The sequence below is a fragment of the Fukomys damarensis genome, unplaced genomic scaffold (genome assembly GCF_012274545.1).
Source record: "Fukomys damarensis isolate Sample0158 unplaced genomic scaffold, DMR_v1.0_HiC HiC_scaffold_24, whole genome shotgun sequence".
Taxonomy (NCBI): Eukaryota; Metazoa; Chordata; class Mammalia; order Rodentia; family Bathyergidae; genus Fukomys; species Fukomys damarensis.
The window spans coordinates 11,581,042-11,594,091 of record NW_022900936.1 but is presented as its reverse complement, the minus strand read 5'-3'; the positions used below and the strand labels follow the sequence as shown (position 1 = coordinate 11,594,091).

Here is a 13,050-nt window from a genome sequence, read left to right as displayed (position 1 = left end):
TTTTTTTTTTTTTTTTTTTTTTTTTTTTTTTTTTTTTTTTTTTTTTTGTACCAGGGATTGAACTCAGGTCCTTGTGCTTGCGAGGCAGGTGGCAGAACCACTGAGCTAAATCCCCAGCCCTCCAAGGATTTTTTAAATGGAGGAGGGTAGTTCTTTACCTCTCAGTCTCCACCTTTTTAAAGAAAAGAACTATAGGGACCCAAGTTAAATACCTGGTACCAAAAAAATTTAAAAAGATATAGTAAACAAAAGGCTCTGTCACGAAAACCAAAGGGCCTAGACTCCTGGGTTCCTCCCTAAGTGCCTAGCCCCAACTCCTTTACTTTCTTCCCACTTCCAAATGCAAGACTTTTCCAAAAAGTCCCAAGTTGTGTGCTGGTTTAGTCAGTAGCATCTTCTTTCCTTTCTAGTGGGACGTAAAATAGTGATGCATCTTACAAATGACATCATCGTGTGAAATCGAGTACATAAAAATAGATTTCTAGCATGTGTGGTGGTGCACTTCTGTAATCCCAGGACCCTAGGAGGTGAGGCAGGAAGATTGCAAGTCTGAGTCCAGCCTGGGTAACTTAAGCTATACTTATACCATCTAACCTTTGCTTGTGAGGTGTTTTGAGTAAAGCAGAGTATCTATGTGAGAATTGTAGTGATTATCGCCCATTCGGTGCAACTCAACCAACATGCTCTATTTCTTGTCAACCAACACTCCGAGTGCCTGTTCTGTGTCTGAGATGAGGAACCAGACCATCTCCGTGTGACGCCTACAGCCTGGGGAGGGATGGCAGACACCTAGCTGCTCTGTACTTCGTCTGGCACTATTCATGGGGAGAAGAAAGAGGCCACTTCTGCAGGGAGAAACTGTCAATTGACCCTGGCCCTTCAGAGCTAACAAGATTTGGCCCAGCTTATGAGGATGGAAGAAAACGAATAAGGACGGGAGGAAGTTTGTACAAAAGAGGAAAGTCGCCAAACGATAACAACAACAAACTCCAGGGAAAGAGCAGGAAAAAAATAAAGCCTTTGAAGAGTAAAAGTATCATCTGCCCAATACTACAGAGAATCGACCTCTCGGAGAAGGGTGGAGGAGGAGCGACTAAATGGATGGGGCGGGGCTACGGATGCTACACAAAGGATGCTTGTGTGCTGTTGTGTGAGAGGGGAATATGGGTTGGGTTTTATTATGGGGGTTACAAGATCAAACACAGTTCTCCCCAACTGGGTAGCTTGGAAAAGATGCTGGAGCACAGTCGCAATCAGTCTAGCATGCCACGAGGGGTCCCAAACGGGATGCAGAGTGCGCTGACTTAGGGAGACCTGCTTAACAGTGGGGTAACAGGACTGGGTGGCCACAGATGCATTGAGAGGAGGGAAGGAGAGGGGAGCAGGAGGCCAAGACTTCTCTGAGGTTTCTCATTTGGGAAATGAAAAATCAGGTGATGACAGCACCTTCTACTCTGGTGTTTAACAGATTCTGCAGATCATTACCCTTGAGAGTCAGAATTATGATATTACTGGATGCTTATGGTCCACCCCACAAGTGGCCTCAAATAAAGGAAGCAGGGTTGGGACACAGCTAAAATTAAAAGGAAAACTGTTTGTTTCAAGTTCTATAGTTACTCTGAAGAAAATTAACAATACAAAGTACTCTGACACCCTTTTCTCTGCCTTGAGCCTTGCATACACACACACACACACACACACACACACACACACACACACACACAATTTTGTTCAGAAGTTACACTGTGGCACTCTGCTTCCACAAACATCCTCCCTTAGAAATAGTTGCTATTCTGGGATGTTGGATGGTCAGAATATTTTGTTTTTAAAGAAAACACATTTCAAAGTAATGAAAAGGGGTTCCTATTTTTTCAGCATTTCATAATTTTTAAATTTTTATTTTTCTCTCCCAAAACTGTGAGCAACATTTGAATCATGCTGTTGCTGTACCATAAATAAAACCTCAGTGGTAACCAGTATTTAGTCTATTAGAAATGCTTTTCCTTTTTAAGAAGAATAAAACTTAGCCTCCTACTTGGTGTGGGCTGCTATAACCAAACATCTTAGACTAAGTAATCTGTAGACATCAGGCACGTGCTGCTCAAAGACCTGGAGACTAAGACGTCTGTGGTCAGTGTATGGATGCATTCAGGGTCCTGGGAAGGCCATTTCCTCAGAGGGTGGCTTCCGGACGGCGCAAGGCGCACCAGGCTCCTCTAGGCCTCTTCTATAGGAGCGTTATCTCACCAGCTCCTAACATCACCTTATTGAGCAGGTTCCAACATAAAAACTCTGCAGGAACTCAACACCAAGCCCATAGCACCTCCCAAAAAGTAGTAGCCATTTCCACTGTATAATTGAACAGCCAAATACAAAATAAACAAAACAAAAAGAAGAACAAAACACCCCTCTCATAACCTGTGAGAGGCCAGGAGTTTAAGACATTAGCTCAACCACGTCTTTTACCGACCAAACCAACACCTGTCACAACAAAATGCATCCAACAGCAGCCATAACTTAATAGAAAAATAAAATGTTATGTCTCCAGCTTGGAACTGCAAAGTTAAGACAGTAAATCAGATTTGAGTTCAGCCTCCAAAACTGTCTGGGCATGCAGGACACCCACCAAACTTCCTACTTCCTCCTTGGGCTTGGTCGTCTTGTTTAAATAAGGTTTTCCACTGCACACATGTTCCAAAGCTGCACAAATCATAGTGAGATGCCTCTGGGATGCATAAGTGAGCACACCTAAGGGTCACTTCGAACAAATGTAGCATTTCATGCCAGTCACTTAACTTTTCTATAGGAGAGGAAAATGAGAAGTCAGTAGCTGTGCAGATCTCAAGTGAGTCTCAGGTTATGTCAGTAGGCAGCAGAGGTGGGACAGAAGAGCATCAGGCACGGGAGTGCAGAGACAGGTGGCCAAGAAAGAAAAGGACTGAACATGGGGTCCCAAGTGACTCCGTCCAACTTTCCTATCGATGCTCTTTGCAATTAAGAGAATGCTCTGGAAGTTTCTATGCTTTCTGTGCCTGAAAACAAACCCGTATTTCTCTGACTTGCACCCACCAGAACCCATAAACAGGGGCTGGGGATTTAGCTGAGTGGTTCCCACGCCTGCCTTGCAAGCACAAGGACCTGACTTTGATCCCCAGTACCAAAAAAAAAAAAGAACCCATAAACATCACAACAGTAAGTATCCTGAGATTTTTCTCTGCTGGAATTTCCTTTTCAGCAAACGAAAGGCAAAGTTGAACCCCAGAAAAGAAAAAAAAACAAAGGGCAACCAGGTCTCACTTTAAAATCTGGTGCAAGATCTTTTTGACTGAACGATGACTAACACTCATCCCAGCCAAACTGCAAATCCGGAGAGAATAAAAGGCACATGAGGTAATTGCGAGCTGGACTTTTTTAAAGCAGGGGAGGGGGGCACCAAATGAACACAAATGGTCATTCCTCAAGTCAGGGAGGATAACCAGTCTCTTTTACTATACAGGCCGTTCCTGGGTAGTTGCTGGAATGTTTGAAACAGTGATACATCAAAGTCCCACTACAGAAAAGCCAATACATAAAATCACAAAGCAAATCTGTTTCTTGTATGACAGCAACTGGCTTAAAAAGCTTGACATTCCCTGCCAAGTAAGATCTATGGACCACACACAAACCCAGTAAAACAGATACTAGGCAAGACTCATTCGAAGCAGCAGGTATACTCCTGTCCAGGGCACTATTACGCAAAGGGCTTTATGCACAAATTTATTAATAAAACACTCCTAACCATGCCCACCCTAGGCAGTATAGTTGCTTCTTGGTTTAATTAATAAATGACATGTATCAACTACTATTGCGATAAATTACGTACATTTCATATTTCTGTGTTATGTTCAAGAACATAACTTATCTGAACCAAGTAGAAGTCCGCAGAACTTGACATGACAAAGGAAAAAAGAAATATAAATTCTGAAATTCTCTTCCCATGCCTTTGATTTAAATCATCTCACACATGAATCCAAACAGGATAACCACTGCTCTAGGACACAAGAGGATTGATCTGACAGACAAGAAAAAATAAGGGAAGGAGGCTGTGAAAAACTCAAGTTGGGTTTGCTCACTGCAAAGACCACTCCAGGAGTAAATAACAGGTCATGATGGTAAAAATTATCGCCAAATCTGTTGCTAATACTGGTTTGTATTTTGTTTGAAATGAAAAATTCTCAGTTCCTCATCCACATGGTCTATTTTTTAAAGCTGTATTTCACCCATATTATGAAGCAACATAAGGTCTCATGGCTCCTCAGATCTCCGGCAGGCAACACTGCCTTTTTCAGGAGGCACCCGCTGAAAACCTCAGGCTGCTCTGAAATCCTCCGCTGATAGACTCAGCTCTCACTGGGGACCATTAAATTGTGTTTTTGCAGCACAGATAGTAATAAATATCCCTTTCTCCAGTAGTTAATAAAACAAGGCCACATGCAGGAAAAGAAAATAGACAAAGGACTCATCCTTACCCACCACACAATGCATGATTGGCAATGTGCCGTAAGTAGAAAATAAGTTTCCAACCGTAACTGCATTTTATAGCGTGACTAATCTTAAACACAGTCAGGAAAAGTAGCTAAGAGATTTCCAATGTATAGTTGGGAAAACAGAAGGCTAACCATAACAAGCAATGAAAAAAAAATTTTAAAGGAATTTTCAAAGAAAGAAATGTTGTTAAAATTATTGATCTTCATAAAATATGGAGAGTAGGGTATTTTAGCTTCCAGAAAAAAATTTTGTCTCTGGCCAGCTTCCAACCCAGATGGAAGCATTCTCATTAGGTTCACATGGCCATGGCCTCCCGTTGGCATCTGATCCTACTGATTTGTACCCCTTCCAAAAACTACCCCCTTCTCTTAGCTTCTGTGCTTTTCCTCTGATAATGCTCTCACCCCAACTATAGGATCTGCCCAAGGCCCTCCACTGCACAGCCTTTTTCTCCTCTGCATGCTCATCTCATTCCTCCCAGATGCTCAGCTACCTAAATCTCAGTCTTCAACACAAAATCCTCCTTCCAAACTCCAGCTGGACAACTCCATAGTTCTGATTTCCCACTTACGGTCAAAAAACCCTTATGATTCTGCCCCGGATGGTGATATGTGATTTGTACACACAAAACAGACTTTGGCTTCATTCAGACAGCCCTGGTAGTAGGCCATTTAATCAATCTGTGATCTTCATCCAGACACACACCTCACTCGCCATCCACAAAACAGGAAACCTGACTACAGGTTTCTGCTGGGGGTTAAGTGAGACAGTGTATGCGAAGACTCAGTTTCTTGGTACTGTATTTAGATGGGCTCCATGAGGATGTACTTCTTTCTTTCTTCTCTCCCCCAAAGTCACTGAAGTATCTTCTATAACTTACCCACCCATCCCTTCTATCCCTATGTTAATCCAGGTCTCCTTGCTTTAATCCCCATCAATAGTATTCCCCTCTCCTGCCCAACCACCCTCTGCAAACCGAACAAATGAATATATACAAGTTACACTTAATGACTGTCTAAAATGCCACCGCTCTAATCCCTGCTCCACTAAGGCAGTGGTCCCAACCATTTTGGCTCCTAGCATTGGTTCCAGGAAAGAGAATTTTCCCAGCGATGGGGAGTGGGGATCAGTGGGGTGCTTTTAGATGATTCTAAGGAGCTCCCAACCTAGATCACTTGCAAGCACAGCTCACACTAGGGTGCCTGCTCCTCTGAGAATCTTCAGCTGCTACCTGACTGACAGGAAGCAGAACCCGGGTGCTACTTTGAGTGATGACGGGTGGCAGCCCTAAATACAGATAAAGCTTCACTTGTTCCTCCCACATTTGCTACGGTGTGGGCCAGTTCCCAAACAGCCACAGACCAGTACCAGCCCATGGCCTGGGGCTTGGAGACCCTCGAACAAAGGCACGAACATTCCCACAATGCACAGCAGAGGCGAGACCTATGGGAATAAAGGAGTGTCTTTCTGAAGGGCTACTCAAAACTTTACCTAGAGAGTCAGAGAGAGCAGGAAAGGGGGGGTGCACTGATACTGGAACAAGATTTTTAAATCTGCATGACATTTAAACATGAAATAACCACCCTCACCCCTCCAACAAAACAGTATATGGAGTGGTTAGAAATTCTTTCTCTTTTTATGCTGGGATGTTTAATTGGAAAACTTTGCAAAGCTCTGATTTTTCATGAATTATTTTTTTCTCCTCTGAATCCCCAGAGTTATCAATCATTTGAATATCTGTCTTGACCCAGGTCCTCTAGTAGGATTACAAGTTCCATGAGGGAATGGACCACCGCTTATTACTTATTTATTACACAGCTTATAGTGTCCAATGCCACGTATCTTCCCATATGATCACCCCCATGGATGGGAGATAACTACTGTAGTTGGTAAACAACCAGACAAGTTTACAGATAAAATGAACCATCACCCTCTCCAACAAATTTTTTTCTCCAGTACCTAAGTAATACCATCAATATTAGCCAAAGGAAGAAAGAGTGAAATTCCTTTCCCCAAAGCAAGCTCTCTCTACTGGCCCACAGATCCACCTGATTTCCATTCCCAAGGGGGAGGCAGCCGGGAGAGTGGCATGGCTTCCCTGATACCATACTTGTCATATCTTGCTAGACAATTGCATCCGTCAAAGCTTCTATCTCTTGTAGCCAACATCATCAAGAGTTGGGATTTTATTACTTCAACATCGAAAACAACGTGAGAATATATCTGTACTCTGGGAAACATGAACACTTATAGACAATGCAGTCCCTTCTCTCTCAGCTTCCGGTTCTTTAACACCTCTCCCAACCTTGCCTGTGACACACATGTAAACCATGGAGGCCCAGGGTACACAAGCTTGCCTGTTGGTGATTATTTCTGCTTCAGCCTTGAAAGCACCACTCTCCTACCTCTGATGCAAGACTTCAAGCACACAGCGGGATCAGGGTGGGGGTGTCCCAGCAAGTCCCCAATTCCAACGCAGCTGGGCTTCAAGTTCAGCTTGAAAGCCCAGCAGTGGGAAGGAGGGTCGGAATGATTGTTCAACACCCTCCTACACCCTGCTCATGACTAATGCATCATGCTGGGAAAGCATTTCCTCCCAGCTAGTTAGAACTGACACATCCACATTTAAACCGAGCCAATCCCGAGAAGGTACTCGTCTCCTCCAAGACCTAAGTATACCCCTTAGTCTGAAAATACCCACCTAGAGAGAAAACAGGCTGAGAATCTAGGCTTAGCAATCCTTTCTAATGCTGCTTCGGGATGGGGCTGAGAGGTTGAGTTTCAAAGGTCAAATCAAAGAACACACACAGTGAGTTGGAAATTGGTACTCCTTTCTGAGTGCCAGGATACCATGTGAACTTGGTGCAAATCACTTAATTTCTCTATGGCTTCAAATTCTTTCTCAATAAAATTCAGCGCCTAGTAAGTGCTTTAAAATAGTCACTTCACAGAAAAGGGAGCTTTGGGTATGGCTGTTGTGTTAGTCGGCATTCTGTTAGTATAAGAAATACCTGAGGCAATCAGTTTATAAAGAGGAAACGTTTATTTTGGGTCACAGTTATAGGGGTTGCAGTCCTTGGGTGATTGTTACTTTTGCTTTTGGATCTGTACAGCATGGAACAAGCTCACAATAGAGCAAAACTCCTCGCACTTCATGTGCAGGGAGCAGAAGAGGGTAAGAGGTGAGGGTCCCAGTACCTCCTTGAAGTGGGTGCCTGAGTCGATCAGAAAACCTTCCACCAGGCTCCACCTTTGAAAGTTCCACGACCTCCCAGGAGCAACGGGGGCTGAGGATCAAACCTTTACCATGTGGGTCTTTAAGGGATGCTCCAGATTGGTATGTAAAAGAGGGGACGTATTGTGCACACAATCAATGTAGGGATTTATTTCTCCAGTGTGATTTTTCCATTCAAAATAGCATCCAGAAGAAGGAGGGGATTAATCAAGTGTATTCACTAAATAGAGCTTGGTGATCAAAATAACACCAGCCTTCTGCTGCTGCTGTGGCTTCGCTCCCACCAGCACAGAGAAACAGGGACTGAACTAATGTTGGCACCAGAGTGCCAGCTCCTGAGCCTCCTGTTTTGATCTGTTTCTCTTGCTCTGTCCTCACACTCACAGGAACAGCCTGCCATCTGTGCTGTACCATCCAGCTCAGCTTGGTTTCTCAGAAAGGTAAATAAGGCCCTGACATCACTTTCCATCTAAAACAACCCCTTCCATCACTGCTTCCAGATCTCGATCTCAATTGAGCTCCATCCAACTTGGTCTCCATGCGCACTGAGCACATGCTGTGTGGACGGCAGGACCAGGGTTCCACATGGGATGCCAAGTAGCTCAGGTGTCCTTACTTTAAGAATCTCAATTTGGAAGGGCAGGGAGAGGGGAACGTGATAAGCCCCAAAAAAGTGTGACAGGAAACCCAATAAACTTGAGTCCTGGCTTTGTAAGAAGGGAGAATGCAGTTTCATGAAATTCTTCTGCCCAGAGTACATTGATACAGCTAATACTCTTTGCAATTACACATGTGCCCATAGCAGAGCAAAGACCAAAAAAAAAAAAAATATCTTTTAAGAATACTATAAACGGTAAGATGATAGTTCAATCTGACTAAAATATTTATTTTAACCTGGATTTTATTATTACTCTGGAAAAGGAATATAATGATCATCTTGATGTCCTCTTTAATCTATACTTAAAATACTAAAAAATCCTTATAAAATACTAAAAATACTAGAGCTGGGATTTAGCTCAGTGGTTCTGTCACCTGCCTCACAAGCACAAAGGATCCGAGTTCGATCCCTGGTACCAAAAAACTAAAAATACTTTAAAAATCCTTAGAAAAGAAAGCATTTTTAATTATGTGGATTGACAATAGGCATTTGGAATCATTTTACTACAAAAGCAGGGTCCACAGGAGAATACTTATTTGAAAAATACATTTAAAAGGTTTATTCAAAATTTCAGCTCTCTAAATTTATAATGGATAATCATCATCCTAAAGTTACGAAGGGTTTCTTCCAAAGAACACTCTATCAAGAGCTACCATTTTAAGACAGGCAAAAATGATGAAGAAGGAAGTTTTCTTTTAAAAATCCTGCCTGAGTATAAATCATCTGCAAGATGATTTATCAATTTGTCGGTGTTAAAATGCATGCCTGTCTCTTCTATTTCAAGAAAGAAATGTGTCCGTTTGTCAGGGAGAGCCTGGTTCTTTCTAGTTCCGATCTGAGACTGAACCAGACCTTGGCCACCCCTTCCCAAAGGCACAGCCTAGCAGTTCCCCCAACACTAAACTCCTGGCGTGGGACTCAGGGACAGTGGATCGAACTAGAGGAACACTAGGGACATGCATGCCCTCCGACACCGTGCTGCTTTAAAAGAATGGAGCCAGGGCAGGTGAACTAAGGAAATACATAAAATTCTACTAAAATCTCACATTGTGTAAAATTAGAAAGTAAGGCAGGGGTGGTGGCACACGCCTGTATTCTCAGCTTTCTGGGAGCTGCAGCAGGGGGACTGCAAGCTCCGACTCAACACAGGTGGCAACTTAGTGACCTAGTGAGACCTTGTTTCCAAATAAAATGTAAAAAGGACTAGGGATGTAGCACAGTATGAAGGCACTGAGTTCAATTCCCAACAGCGGGGAAGGTGGGGTGGAGCATTATGTTAAATGCAATAAACTGGAAACAAAAGAGCAAACTCAACTGAGACAGACAGTGGGACAGTGTTTGATGGTGGCAGCAGAGCAGGTAACTATTGTTTAATGGGAACAAACTTCCAGTTTAGGAAGAGAAAGGTTTGGAGATGGGCAGCAGTGATGGTTGCCCAATGATGTGAATCTACCTAAGGCCTCTGAGAGCCTAAAATTGGCAAATATGGCAAATTTTGTTATGCATATGATTGCCCTGCAATTAAAAAAAATAGAATATAACAGTAACTCATATTGGATAATTGGAAAATTGTTTCTATGGACATTAGATCATTGAATCATCACAGCAACCTTGGACCAAGGTTCCTGCATCACCATTGTGTTGTTCCTGTGTAAAAGATGTGTCCGCTGGCAGAGAGATGGGGGAGTGGCCTGGTCATCGTCAGAACCCAGATCCACCCCCTGAAAATTTGCTGTGCCCCTTTCACTACTCCACACCCTCTTGAATAGCTTCTACGTTTTTCAGAAATTTGGGAATGTTCACAGAAGCTCCACGAGACACTTTGGACGTGGTCAAAGTTGGGAATTCCAAGTCCAGAGGTCAAGAAATGGGTTGCACTTCATTCAACTCAGTGTTTTTTCCAAGCTTTCTTGATCATAAAGGCTTACTTTGTGGAACACCAACTAACCATGGAAACGCCAGTGCTCCACGGTTACTAATGTGGGAAACGACCTTCATAAAAGGTGCTCACTGCCATCCGTACAGAGTCCATCTATCTGCAGTCATCAGTAATCAAAGCGTTTGGTTAATTGGCAGTTACGAGCATCAATACCACCGCCAGCACTGCCCTCCCTCATCTGATATTCTTCCCACTCCAATTTTCTATCTTCTTTCATCGACCAGAAAAGAACCACACAGACCACGAGGAAGGCAATGACGAACTTGACAGAGATCATCCTTGGCTCCTGTACTGCTTACTCACCCGGTGTGTGTGTGAGAGAGAGCCAGAGAAGACAAAAACTCAGAGCTGGGATGTGTGCATTAGCACACACACACAAAAAGTTATTTAAGCATGATAGTATATCTCCCGTTCCAAAGCCTCTTTCATGAGGTCTGGTACAAACGAGTCAAAGAAAAAAAATATATATATCACTTGGCATTAAATAAATACATCAGAGGAGGGAGGGGCAGCACCAACAAGAATACAGGTTTTACAGCAACAGCACTTAGATTTGGAGTTTAATGAACCTCATTAGCAGTTTCTTCCCACTAATTAAAATAACTTTAGAAAAAAAAATTCTTGCAGGGCTGGGTATTGAATCCAAGGCCTTAGCACATGCTAGGCAAGTGCTCTACCACTCATTAAAAGGAACCAATCAGCAACCGTGAAGCAAATTTTCTAATTATACGTTTCTTGTTTTGTTTTGCTTTGTATTGTTTTTAACACAGTGCACATCAAAATCTTTGGGACAAAGCAACAAGCTGTTCAAAAATAAATTTGTCATGGGATATGTATATTTAATTCTTGAAAAGACTTTGATGTCTCTTTCTGAGACTCGATCAAGAATATATATCTCCCCTGTGTGCATTTCGAGAAGAAAGCAAACACCGCCAAGGTTTTCAGGTGGAAGCCGGCCGAGGACCCACGCCCCCACCCTCTCCCAGCAGAGCAGCTCTGAGACCGCGCTAGCTGCTGACCTGGGCCCAGGCCTCCGGAGCAAACACGAAACCTATCCACTGCCCCTTCTTGTTATGCCCTTCTTGTTAGGGCCTGTGGTGTCTGTTACGTATGCTTATTTGTATGCTTATTTTATAATGGGAGTACGTCAGCTCCTTTCTGTTTGAACTTGACACAATGGGAAAAGCCCTTAAGGGTTAATTATTAATCTCGAAATGAAATCTGAAGCAGATAATGGAGAAGTCTTGAGCAATCGTGGAAGACAACCCACAGCTTGCTCGCATTCAAATCGGGGCTGTTCCCAGGCAAGGGCAGGCTCAAGCCTAGTAGGGAGTCGCCAGTTACTCCTCTAAGAAGGAACCTGGCCCAGGAGCCGTACAGAATCGGTGATACCCAGATGACAGCGGAGAGTCACTTCACAGCGCCAAGCCTGTCTCCCTCCTTGCTAAACAGGGAATCAGAGTAAAGGGGACCAACGGGCGGGAAACCACAGTCCACGCCCTGAGCCACAGAGGTGATTGGTTCGCAGTGGCTGGTGAAGAAACAGCGGGATCTTTCTTTACCTCCGGATATCGATGAGTCATCATCATATATTAGCTGCTGAGCTGCAATTAGAAGCTTCCACAACCTAAACAAGCATGAAAAATGCTCTGTGAAATTAGTGTCTTAATTCAGAGACTTGTATCCCTTATCGATTACAATGAAAACAGGATCTGTCATATGGAGGGGAAAGACCAGGCATACAACAATCAGGAGAGCCTGCAGTCCCCTCTTCGGTGAGAAATTTCAAGTCGGAGAAGTAACAACGCCAACACCCTAGTCTGATACAATAATGCACCAATTCTCCAGTTTTTTACGTGTTTGTGAAAAGATCACTGTTACTCAAAATTAAAGTCGCTGATAGTTCAACTTCTAGACATAGGTAACCATTGATGAATAAAGATATATAGAGACCAAAATGTAACTACCTTGGAAAGAAATTGCCAAAGGCAATGTATAATTCACGGGTCCAAGAACCCGTCTGAAAGGCTCCAAGTAAATCAGATTTACTAAATACAGAGAAAGTATAGATTTACCAAATTTATTAATTCTATAATATTTAGATTTAAAAGGTCATATTTTGAAGACAGGAAAACCAAATCTCAGCAATCTCATGATAGCACATGCCAAGTAGCAGAAGTAATATTCTGCTAACTCAGAAAACAAACAAACAAAAAAGAGCACCAAAACTAAGATCCACAGTAGGTAATGCCTACCCCACCCCAGTGGCAGTATGGGTGAATCTGAGTGGTGAATTTTAGAGCAGAGTTCATCTAGAGAATGATTAGATACTCTTTTCCGGCTGGAACCATGGTGGGTGTCAAAGAAAAGAAAAAGAAGGTTCTGCTTGTGACAGAAACCCTCAAGAAAAAGCAAAGACATTTCACACAGCTGAAGATAAAGCGCCTGATAAAGAAGTGTGTCCAAAAGATGCTTTGAAAGGCAGGGAAGATGCACAGCCACTACAGAACTGAGATTCAGCCGGGCATGGTGGTGCACACCTGTGAACCCAGTACTCGGGAGGCTGAGGCAGGAGGATCACTGTGAGTTTGAGACGAACCTGGGCTACAGAGTGAATTTCAGGTCAGACTCAACTACATAGTGAGACTCTGTCTCAAAAAAAAAAAAAAAAAAAAAAAAAAAAAAAAAAAA

At 43.1% G+C, this 13,050-nt stretch overlaps 1 protein-coding gene and 1 pseudogene across 12 annotated transcripts in view; one reads left to right on the top strand and one right to left on the bottom strand.

Moving 5' to 3' along the window:
* The window catches only part of Tiam1 (TIAM Rac1 associated GEF 1), a 401,135-nt gene that overhangs the window by 144,877 nt on the left and 243,208 nt on the right, over nt 1-13,050 (bottom strand). The gene's annotated exons all lie outside the window — the stretch shown is intronic.
* Nucleotides 12,709-13,050, top strand: part of LOC109117559 — a 1,191-nt pseudogene continuing 849 nt past the window's right edge.